Source organism: Haliotis cracherodii, unplaced genomic scaffold (genome assembly GCF_022045235.1).
Source record: "Haliotis cracherodii isolate W230 unplaced genomic scaffold, xgHalCrac1.p SCAF_10, whole genome shotgun sequence".
Classification (NCBI taxonomy): domain Eukaryota; kingdom Metazoa; phylum Mollusca; class Gastropoda; order Lepetellida; family Haliotidae; genus Haliotis; species Haliotis cracherodii.
Genome location: NW_027266265.1, coordinates 14,592,810 through 14,604,897, shown reverse-complemented (window position 1 = coordinate 14,604,897; position 12,088 = coordinate 14,592,810). Strand labels below are relative to the sequence as shown.

The 12,088-nt window shown below is 43.0% G+C and overlaps 1 long non-coding RNA gene across 1 annotated transcript; it reads left to right on the top strand.

The window, feature by feature from the left end:
- Nucleotides 1–1,381: 1,381 nt before the first annotated feature.
- LOC139447151 (uncharacterized) lies at nucleotides 1,382–6,483 on the top strand. The gene is made up of 3 exons (XR_011652011.1): nucleotides 1,382–1,530; nucleotides 4,716–4,843; nucleotides 6,257–6,483. It is a non-coding gene; the product is annotated as an uncharacterized lncRNA (long non-coding RNA).
- Nucleotides 6,484–12,088: the final 5,605 nt, after the last annotated feature.

The following is a 12,088-nucleotide window of genomic DNA, read 5'->3' as shown; positions in this document are numbered from 1 at the left end:
AGTTTAATAAACATGTTTATCTATCAAAAGCGGAGACCTAACGGAAACCCGAAGCGACATGTTTTGAAAAATTCAATTCTCGTACAGTTTTGGAAGATTTTGAATCCCGTTTCGCCCTGTTTCTAGGTGTGTCAGCACCACGCCCGTGCTCATGGGTTTCACCGAAGTGGTAAACGTCTAAGATCTGCATAAAGTGCCCACGCCATAAAATAGCTGAGATACTGTTCAAAATTAAATCAGTGAGAAGATATACTCACTTCTTGTTTTGTAACCAGGTCAAAAGTCGGAAAGAAAATGTGAAAGACGAACCACGGCCGTGGTTGATTTGTTATATATTTTGGTGTACTTAAGAGTTAACATGCTCTTGCCACGTGTGTGTCTGTGTGTGTGTGTGTGTGTGTGTCTGTATGTGCCTATCTGTCTGTCTGTATCTAGGTGTGTCTGAGTGTGTGTGTATGCGTCTACATATCTGTGTGTCTGTCTGTCTCTGTGTGTGTCTGTGCCTAGGTGTGTCTGTTTGTCTGTGTGTGTGTGTGTGTGTGTGTGTGTGTGTGTGTGTGTGTTTGTCTGTGTGTGTGTGTGTGTGTGTGTGTGTGTGTGTGTGTGTGTGTGTCTGTCTCTGTGTGTGTCTAGGTGTGTCTGTCTCTATGTCGGTGTCTGTCTGTGTGTGTTTAGGTGTGTCTAAGTACGTCTGTGTGTGTGCGTCTGTGGGTGTCTATGTGTGTGTGTGTGTGTCTTTGTGTGCCTGTGTATGTGTCTGTCTGTGTCTCATGTTTCTACATCTGTCAGCACCATAGCCATGCTCGTTGGTTTCATCAAAGCGGTTTACATGCAAATCTTGCATCACCTCGGGCTTTCCATCCACATCAAATTGCCACCCCGTAATATAACTCTCTTTTCATGTGTACATCTTTTTAGCGGATTTACCAGGAGCACAAAACGCCATAGCAGCAGCAGACACAGCAGGTAACGTCGACGGAACGGTGACGGTGGTGACGCCTCACTCTGCAACGTCCACCAGCGTTATCCAAGTGATGACAACCCGTATAACGTCTATAGTGGCAACATCGTTTGCGGTGACCAGTGCAACCACTGCAGAATCGTCATCACTGACCAGTGCAACCACTGCAGAATCATCACCACCGACCAGTGCAACCACTGTAGAATCGTCACCACCGACCAGTGCAACCACTGCAGAATCGTCAGCGGTGACCAGTGAAACCACAGCAGAATCGTCACCACCGACCAGTGCAACCACTGCAGAATCGTCATCACTGACCAGTGCAACCACTGCAGAATCATCACCACCGACCAGTGCAACCACTGCAGAATCGTCAGCGGTGACCAGTGCAGCCACTGCAGAATCGTCAGCGGTGACCAGTGCAACCACTGCAGAATCGTCACCACCGACCAGTGCAACCACTGCAGAATCGTCACCACCGACCAGTGAAATTACTGACAAGTCTTCAGCCCTCACCGGTGCATCAAACCCACCTTCAGAAGCTACAATATCTCAACAGCTATACAATTGTAAGTGACAATCGAATATATTTTAGTATTAATATATATTTAACATGATTCTTAATTTGTGCGCTTAGATTTACAGAGCGAACGTTTCCAATAAATGTCCTTTCACCGTCGTCGAAATCCCCTGAACCAACATGTCAAAGTAGCACCGATTAATTCAACAAATACGTGTCATAATACCTGGGTATAACAGAAGTAAATAATTCATTACTGGTAAGTATGTTCCCTCTGAACATTTGCACTGGGAAAATCGATGTACCAGGAGTATTGGTTTCTGAGGAACTATATTCCCGGACTGCAATTCGCTCTCGAATACAGAACTTCCTTCCATCACCCGTGACTACAAACGATCCATTAAAGCCACGGTCTAGTTCCGGTGCTGGGACCAATCAGCGCTCAGATAACATAGCACAAACTGTAAAGTTTACCGTGCAATGTGTACCGTGGGATCTGCTTTCATTTCTTCAAAATAAGGCAATGGCAGGGTTCTCACATAGTTTATTCATGGAGTAGAGCTCATTTGGCCTACGTTAAATAATTTAATTAAACACTAAAGATTGACACACGTCACTAATGTACGAGTCACGGGCGATGGCGGAACATAGTGCACACACAATCTGAGGTATAGACGATGCATTTTCAAATAATGTTGTATAAATGTTTTAAGGAATTATTTACCATGATTGTGAAGGTAATCTGAAATGTTAAAACCTGTCCCGATATTAAAAGGGGACTCCGATCTGTGGCATATTCTAAAGCTTAAGGGGCAAGTGTTTGTAATTGGTGTCAAGCGAAAACGTAGGGCAATCACGAAATGCTTACATACTAACAAAGTGAGCTTTGAAGGACTTTTACCAAATGTGCGATATATGACTCTTAATTAACACGAATATAGGTCACCTTTATATGCATATTAGGATGGGAAGCCGTTGGAGGACATACATGATAAGCTGTCAGATTATCTTTTATCGTAACTGGGGGCGTTTGGGTAGCCTAGTGGTCAAAGCGCTCGCTCGTCACAGTAAAGGCCCGGGTTCGATTCCCATATGGGTACAATGTGTGAAGTCCATTTCTGGTATTGCTGAAATATTGCTAAATATTGCTTGATAAATTGAGATTATTAGCCGAGTGTGTTTCCGTATCGTTAATATCATATGTTGGGAATACCTATTGTATAATGCGAGCCTTTGGGTAATGATCTCTTCAGCATACAATGTCATTCTCAAATTAATTGATGTTTAAGACGTAAGGTCACTAAATGAATCAGTCTTAGAAACCGCGTATGAATACAATGTTTGACTTAACAGCCACATAGTGCCAAATGACTTGCAGTTATTTTTATTACAAGGTCACACATTTGGAATCCCCAATGCAAAACAGTTTGGGAACTCAACAATTTCTTGAGATTGGATGCATTGCATTGGTGGAAAGTAGTTCCTGCTAGGCGATTTCATTTGCATATCTCTCGGACCATGATACCATGTTCATAATATCATCGTCGTGTTCATTGTAATTCCTGCATTCCGATTAGCTGAATATTGGTCACGTGTTATTGCATTTCCAAACGAATGCACCCAATTAAGCTACGTCGACTGAAGCGGATTCATACAGTTTGTAAATCGGTTTTTCGATTCCTACCTCAATGAACCGGACAAAATACACGGTCAATCCTTAATTGCCTTATCGCACGGACAGCACATGCCTTTATGTGATAAAGATAATGAGCATATACTATATGCTATAAATGAGACATTTTGCATGCGCCATAAGCCAACATAGAGACGGTCATATCACAGGGGGTGTAATAACCAAGCCCATATTACACCGGGCTGAGGCGGCCTGTCAATGCAGTTATCTCCCTCAGTGCATCGTCTACTCGGCCATCTTCCCCGTGGCAATGTCATCCGAACAAGGTGAAAAAGCATGGGCGGGTCCAACACTTTTAAAAGGGAGGGGTCCAAAATAGCAAAATCTACTCTCCGATGTTGCCTATGTACCGCCTATGAAATGTATTGCAAACACTTGCAAATAGAAACATTTTACAAATTAGTGTGACGGTATACTCATATACTCATACCTCGTATCAACCGTGGACCGCCTCCGTGGTCTAATGGTAGAGGAGACCGGAAGGACCGGAGCTCGATCCCCAGCCGCGTCATACCAAAAGACGTTAAAAGATGGTACTTGTTGTTACCCTGTCTGGCGTTCGGCATTAAGGGGCTAAAACAAGAACTGGTCGGCTCCGAGTCAGTATACTGTGTCTGAGTGGGGTATTCATGTTAAACTGCGGCATGGTATCTCAGTGAGCTAGCACTATTATTCGGCATCAGTCCGGACTAGAACAAGCAGCCAAACACACATACAGGTGCATGCACGTCGCTACATAAGTGCAATAATCCTGGACGCGGCGTTAAACCCCATTTCACCTCACCTCACTCGTATCAACCGCCGACTTCCATAATGGGTACGAGTAAAGTACAGATTCTCGTATTTTGGAGGACAACCGCGTCCGGGTTAGGAACCCACACTGCCAGAGTGTGGAACCTAATCGCCAGCACACAGTCAGCGATCTAACCCACTCAGCCGCCGAGGCTTCCACAAAATTAAAGTCCGACAACTGGTAGTATAGATCACGTACTTTGAGTACCCCTCTGACAAAATGACAGGGCTCCCATGGCCGAAAGCTATGAACACACAATGCCATTTAGAAAGTGGTCAAATGTGACAAATGTTATATTCGGGATAACACTTTCTGAGTAAAGTACAGATTCTCGTACATTTTTGGGTTGAGATCCGTCCGGGATTCGAACCCACACCCCCAGTGTGAGGCACCTAATCGCCAGCACACAAAGTCATTTGACCACTTTCTAAATGGCACTGTGTGTTCATGCCATATGATAACTTTAAAATACAACGTTGAGACCCCGTTGATACTGCTCCAGGTTTATCAAACTGAAATAAAAAGCAACTGTTACTAAAATGATGATTAAACCCTTTTCGTGGATCCAGAAAAAGATTCTCGGGCTGTCACTCGCTCAAATGTCATCAATCACTAATGTCATTATGATGTTGGACACATTTCGTTCCCTTCATATGTTAGGAGAAGACGAAAAACAATATTGGAACTATTTAACGTCATGATACATAACGTATAACACACGTGACGTGTCACCACCTTGACCTTGCAGATACCTACCTTGGATGCTACAACGACAGCACAGCTCGCGCTCTCAACGAGACTCTCCTCACTTCTTCAACGATGAGCCACGCGACATGTTTCCGGTTCTGTCACCCATATAAATACGCCGGCTTGGAGGTATGTTCGTTACTGTTATCTCTGTGATGTTTCTTCCTAACAATCAAAACCAAGCTAACTAAAATTAGACCTTTAACTCTTATTCGATACTTCTCCACCTCAACATCTGAAGTGAGGTGAGATGAAATGGGATTTAACGTCGCGGCCAGGAATATTGCACTTATATAGCGACGTGTGTGTGTGTGTGTGTGTGTTAGTATGTGTGTGTGTGTGTGTGTGTGTGTGTGTGTGTGTGTGTGTGTTAGTGTGTGTATGTGTGTTAGTGTGTTAGTGTGTTAGTGTGTTAGTGTGTGTGTGTGTGTGTGTGTGTGTGTGTGTGTGTGTGTGTGTGTGTGTGTGTGTGTGTGTGTGTGTGTGTGTGTGTGTGTGTGTGTGTGTGTGTGTGTGTGTTAGCGTGTTAGTGTGTTAGCTAGTCCGGACTGATGTCTAGTGGAAGAGCGTCCGCCCGCAGAGGAGATGGTCGGTGGTTCGATCCCCGTCAGTGTCTAGACAATAGACGCTAAACGACTGTACATGTTATCTGCTTAGCGCTGGGCAGTAAGGGTATAACAGGGAATGGTCGTGTTGGAGCCAGTGTAGTATCCTTGTTAATACTTTGGCATGGTACTTCAGTGGCCTAACTCTATAAAAGCAGCATAAGTCCGAGCTAGTACAAACACACACAGACCGCCTCCGTGGTATAGTGGTAGGCTGCCCGGAGAGCAGAAGGTCGGGGGTTCTATCCCCGGCCTCATCATACCAAAAGACGTTAAAATATGGTATTTGTTGTAACCCTGTCTGGCGCTAGGCATTAAGGGTCTAAAACAGTTACTTGTAAGGCTCGGAGTGCATGTTAAATTCATGTTAAACTGCGGCATGGTATCTCAGTGGGCTAGAACTATCAAATCGGCCTCAGTACGGACTAGTACAAGCACACAAACGCGCGCGCGCATGCCAGTCGCTATATAAGTGCAATAATCTCGGAAGCGACGTTATACCCCATTTCATCTCATTATTCCAAACCAAGGTGACGTAAGTGTTTTACCATTTTTGTGGCTAAAAGTCCATGGACCGTGGTGAATCTGCAATATGCGACACCTGACATAGATAAGGGAAGCAACTCTGCTGAGTGATTTCCAATACCTTTATACCACCTGTACAAGCGATATCATATGATGTGTTTTAGGAGAAATTGACTACATTGATTCAAATCTGTTCACACAATTATGACAATAACAATACCGATATCATAGAATGATGATGATGATGATGATGAAGATGATGATGATGGTGGTGATGATGATGATGATGATGATGATGATGATGATGTTGATGATGATGGTGGTGGTGGTGGTGATGATGATGATGATGATGATGATGATGATGATGATGATGATATGCTGTAATTTCATCGCAGTTCTCATTCCATTTTAGTACTCTGATGAGTGTTACTGTGACGATGTCATGGCACCCCACCACACACTGCAAGACGACGGCAACTGCACCAGTGTCTGTCCGGGCAATTCAGACGAGCTGTGCGGAGGATACTGGTACATAGCAATCTATGAATTAGTTCAAACATGATACCCGTGCGTGAATTATGTATCAGCTCTGTACCAACATTACCCCGGGACTGACGTGGCCGGAATTTACATGAGGAATTACTGTGGTCAATTTATGTGAAACGTTTTTGTTATTGACACCCCCGTTGGGATTTTAAGCCCCAGCAGCCAACGCTGGCAGCAAGAGGCGACTCATTGGATCGGGTGGTCAGGCTCGCTAACGTAGTGAAGGCGTGTCATCGAACCCCGATGGCGTGACTCGTTCTTCATAATATCAATCACTGGATTGTCTGATCCAGACTCGGAATATTGCTATGGCATGGCAGCGGTTGAGGCCATACAAGAGGAGTCACACATTTTGTTCAGGCTTTCCAGCAAGTCCAATGGTCAATTTAGGTTTGTTATATTAATTATTTCGGGAACAGGTGATTTTTTAAACGTGTCATGTGGAACTACTTCAAATGGACATTAGTCGAGAAATGTTTCAAATTCTTTAAATAGGATCCGTATTTTGAAGCAAAAAATCACATGCCGAAATATTGAAAGCGAGTGAGGGGAGATTTGAGGGAGTGAGTTTAGTTTTACGCCGTTCTGAACAGGGTTTCAGATCACGGCGCCCTGTGAAGATCCGGATTAGAATCGGTCGGGGGGGGGGGGGGGGGGGGGGGGGGATCACGTTTGCACAACCACAGAAATGGAAATAGACTAATGGCCAATTACGGACCTTGAAAATATAGATTTCCGCTATTGGGTTTGTAACTATTCTAATCAAGAATAACGACGCCTGATAAAATATTTAAGTTATCGACTCAACTTACATGTGATATAATGAAACCATCTCCATCCTATGGAATACTGTAAGGGACATTCTCGCGATCTCGCATTCTCGCGATCTCGACCTGTGGAAACTAGGTAAATATGCCAAAAACACGAGAATGCGAGATCGCGAGAACGCGAGATTTTGACAAAATCTCGCGTTCTCGCGACCTCGCATTCTCGTGTTTTTGGTACATAGCCATTTTTGTCAAAAGTCGACAACGCGAGAATGCGACATTTGAACATGATGCAAAATCTCGCAATCTCGCAATCTCGACTTGTCAAATTAGGCCACAAAAAAACGAAATCGCGAGAACGCGAGAATGCGACATTTCATTTTCTCGCGATCTCGCGTTCTCGTGTTCTCGCGTTTTAGACGCTGTCCGTGCGCATGCGTAATATCATAAAGTCAAGCGCATGCGCACGTTAGTAGTCCTATGGTCATGCTTCTTTCATGCTCTTCATTCTCCAAGTAGCATTTCGCAAACTTATGACTTGAACTTGAAAATGCTATGTAATTTACATACACAAAGTCTGAGTCATCTCCCGTTGTTACAGTTTCCTATGTACTTTATAATAAAACCCTCAACATGCTCAATATATTTTACAAAAAAAATTGTGTGCATGAATGTCCAATGATAGTGAAAATATTAATGTGTCTGAAAGCTGGAAACAAAACTATTACCGGCAGTGAGTGAGTAATATTGCTTAAAGTCGCATCAGCAGTACTACAGTTACAGAAATAATCACAGGCCAGTGAGTTTCTCCATGAGGCAATTTTATACACGGCTAGCATATTCATGAAAGGCAAAATTCTCATAGACCAATTTGTAATACAAAATTAACTTTCATATTTTCATATTGTAACCGGGGATTGTGATGGAAAATACAATTTCAAACATAGACTACGGGTGTGAGTGTTTATTGCCAGAGTAGATAATGACATCTTTTAATGTACAAAACAATACTGCATAGGTTTCATTCATTCGTTTCATATAAGCATACGTCTATATTCTGTACATGAACATGAACTTACTAATCAATGATATACAAAATCATTATATTAACCCTATAATGAACAAACAATTCATCAAGGGCGATAACTCGATCCCGACATCACTCATAAGATACAATATAAACCTGGTCCATGTTGTAAAACACACTTAACATTATAAATACAATTACCATTTTCTTGAAACTGCTGTATTTATTCAGTAACTCACATATATTTGGCACGATACACTATTTACAATTCATATTTCGAGACACGACAAACATGTAAATTACCCATACCCAGTGGGTGACCCTGGGATGTTTATCATCTTCATGCAACCGCCCTATCTACGAAAATGAGGTTCTATGTAGAGCCAGCTGACGGTCACTTCCCTCTCACAATTAACGTCATCAAACTCTCTGCGATATTAAGTTACATGATCACAATCAAATCATCAGAAACGAGGTCATGATTAATCGTATAATACACCCCGCTTCGTTCTTCAATGATTTTAGCGAGTAAACGTGTAGTCATCTATAGAGTAAGTGTGAGAGTTGGGTTTAACACCGCTTTAAACAGTATTCCAGTTACATCACAACGTGTCAGCTTAATATGAGAGGAAAGCCCGAAGTGATGCAGGTCTCAGACGTTTACCTCTTCGATGAAGCCCACGAGAACGGCGAACCGGGATTCGAACCCACAATCATAGGTTCCGGGCGTGCCCAACTGACGCAACTCTGCACAGCGAATCGCGGCGCCTCAAACGACTGGGCCACCCTAACGAGTGTTGATATATTTGATGTCAGACCGCCGTCATATAGCTGGAATATTGCTGAGTGCGGCGTTAAAATCAAACAAGCAAACAAAATCTTTCTGAAAAATACCTTTAGGCATCCATGTTGGTTATTTGACTGTTAGTTGTTAGACAATATTTGTCAAATTCAGTCAGTTCACAGGCAAGAAACGGAGTGTGTTCTTGACTTTATTATGTTACCAGTCTCCATAAAATTTCTGTATAATCAAAAGACTTGGAACATTTGTATTCTGACATTGTCAAAAGTCACGTGATTTTGAGCAGCCATTTTGAAATAAACTTCATTAATTTGCAAAGCAGAAATTTCTATGAACGTTGTGGTTCATCCCGTCGTTTTGATGTTAAAAGACACGAGCGTCCAACTTTTTCAGTTTGCAGACAGTAATAAGATGTTGGATACAATGGTTCGTGCGCACCTTAGTTCACGCCGCTGCACGCGAGTTTACCGTGAGTGAGTGAGTTTGGTTTTACGCCGCTTTTAGCAATATTCAACCAATATCACGGCGGGGGACACTAGAAATGGGCTTCAAACATTGTACCCATGTCGGGAATCGAAACCGGGTCTTCGGCGTGACGTGCGAATGCTTTAACCACTCGGCTACCCGACCGCCCCGAGTTTACCGTGACGAATTACCTTACGAAATAGTTACATTTAACTGTATAGACAATTAGCACAAAAACACGAGAACGCGAGATTGCGACACTTGACCAATGTCGCAATCTCGCGTTCTCGCGTTCTCGTGTTTTTGTGCTAATTGCCTATACAGTTATATGTAACTATTTTCAAAAACACGAGAACGCGAGAACGCGAGATCGCGACACTTGACCAATGTCGCAATCTCGCGTTCTCGCGTTCTCGTGTTTTTGTGCTAAATGCCTATACAGTTATATGTAACTATTTTTAAAAACACGAGAACGCGAGATCGCGACACTTGACCATTGTCGCAATCTCGCGTTCTCGCGTTCTCGTGTTTTTGTGCTAATTGCCTATACAGTTATATGTAACTATTTTCAAAAACACGAGAACACGAGAACGCGAGATCGCGACACTTGACCAATGTCGCAATCTCGCGTTCTCGCGTTCTCGTGTTTTTTGTGCTAATTGCCTATACAGTTATATGTAACTATTTTCAAAAACACGAGAACGCGAGAACGCGAGATCGCGACACTTGACCAATGTCGCAATCTCGCGTTCTCGCGTTCTCGTGTTTTTGTGCTAATTGCCTATACAGTTATATGTAACTATTTTCAAAAACACGAGAACGCGAGAACGCGAGATCGCGACACTTGACCATTGTCGCAATCTCGCGTTCTCGTGTTTTTGTGCTAATTGCTTATACAGTTATATGTAACTATTTTCAAAAACACGAGAACGCGAGAACGCGAGATCGCGACACTTGACCAATGTCGCAATCTCGCGTTCTCGCGTTCTCGTGTTTTTGTGCTAATTGCCTATACAGTTATATGTAACTATTTTCAAAAACACGAGAACGCGAGAACGCGAGATCGCGACACTTGACCAATGTCGCAATCTCGCGTTCTCGCGTTCTCGTGTTTTTGTGCTAATTGCCTATACAGTTATATGTAACTATTTTCAAAAACACGAGAACGCGAGATCGCGACACTTGACCAATGTCGCAATCTCGCGTTCTCGCGTTCTCGTGTTTTTGTGCTAAATGCCTATACAGTTATATGTAACTATTTTCAAAAACACGAGAACGCGAGAACGCGAGATCGCAACACTTGACCATTGTCGCAATCTCGCGTTCTCGTGTTTTTGTGCTAAATGCCTATACAGTTATATGTAACTATTTTTAAAAACACGAGAACACGAGAACGCGAGATCGCGACACTTGACCATTGTCGCAATCTCGCGTTCTCGCGTTCTCGTGTTTTTGTGCTAATTGCCTATACAGTTATATGTAACTATTTTCAAAAACACGAGAACACGAGAACGCGAGATCGCGACACTTGACCATTGTCGCAATCTCGCGTTCTCGCGTTCTCGTGTTTTTGTGCTAATTGCCTATACAGTTATATGTAACTATTTTCAAAAACACGAGAACGCGAGAACGCGAGATCGCGACACTTGACCAATGTCGCAATCTCGCGTTCTCGCGTTCTCGTGTTTTTGTGCTAATTGCCTATACAGTTATATGTAACTATTTTCAAAAAAACATGAGAACGCGAGAACGCGAGATTGCGACATTGGTCAAGTGTCGCGATCTCGCGTTCTCGTGTTTTTGTTCCTGTTTGCCTGTACAGTCATCTTGTGTCTCAGTCGTCTGAGTTGTCGCAATTCGTTGTGTAGAGTTGCGTCCCTTGGATGTGCCAGAAACCTACAAAGGTAGGGGCATTGCCTAAAAGTCGGGCCGGGCCGGGCCGGGCCGGGCCGGGCCAAGGCGGGCCAAAGTGTTACTGGCTAATTACTTCATTATCGGCGATCATACCTACATATAATTGATGCAACATACAGACATGACATTAATGAACAATCACCAAAAAAAAGTGCACCATAAATAAGTAATTCGGAGTAAATCACTTGAAAACCAGAAAGTGGAGCTGTGTGCAAGCGTCGCTGATCTTGGTAACATGTAAAAGAGCAATCGTTAAACGAAATAAGATTTGAAACGTATCAAATACTTCTAGCTATCGTGATACAAATTTCCATCTGTGAGCATAGCGTTTATATTTATAGGAACGTAGTATATATAAGTAAATACCACTTTATGATGTCACTGATCGTCGTATTTAAAGCAGACACGTTGGTTAAAGTAGACCAAGTAGACTCAATAGTCACACAAGTGTTCGGTCCGACTTGGCCCGGGCTGTCAAAATCAACTTTAAACTCACATATGTATCATCAAATGGATTCACATCTATAAAATAGTATAATATCTACCTAAATACCACTTTATAGTGTCTCAGATCGCTGTACTTAAAGAAAACAAGGGGCTCAAAGTGAAGCCCTTTTCCCTCTACATTCTCAACATAGTCTCTATCAGAAGTGTTTGGCTTGTGTTGGGTCCGACTTGGCCCGGGCGGTCAAAATCAACTTTAAACATAAATATCTATCTTCA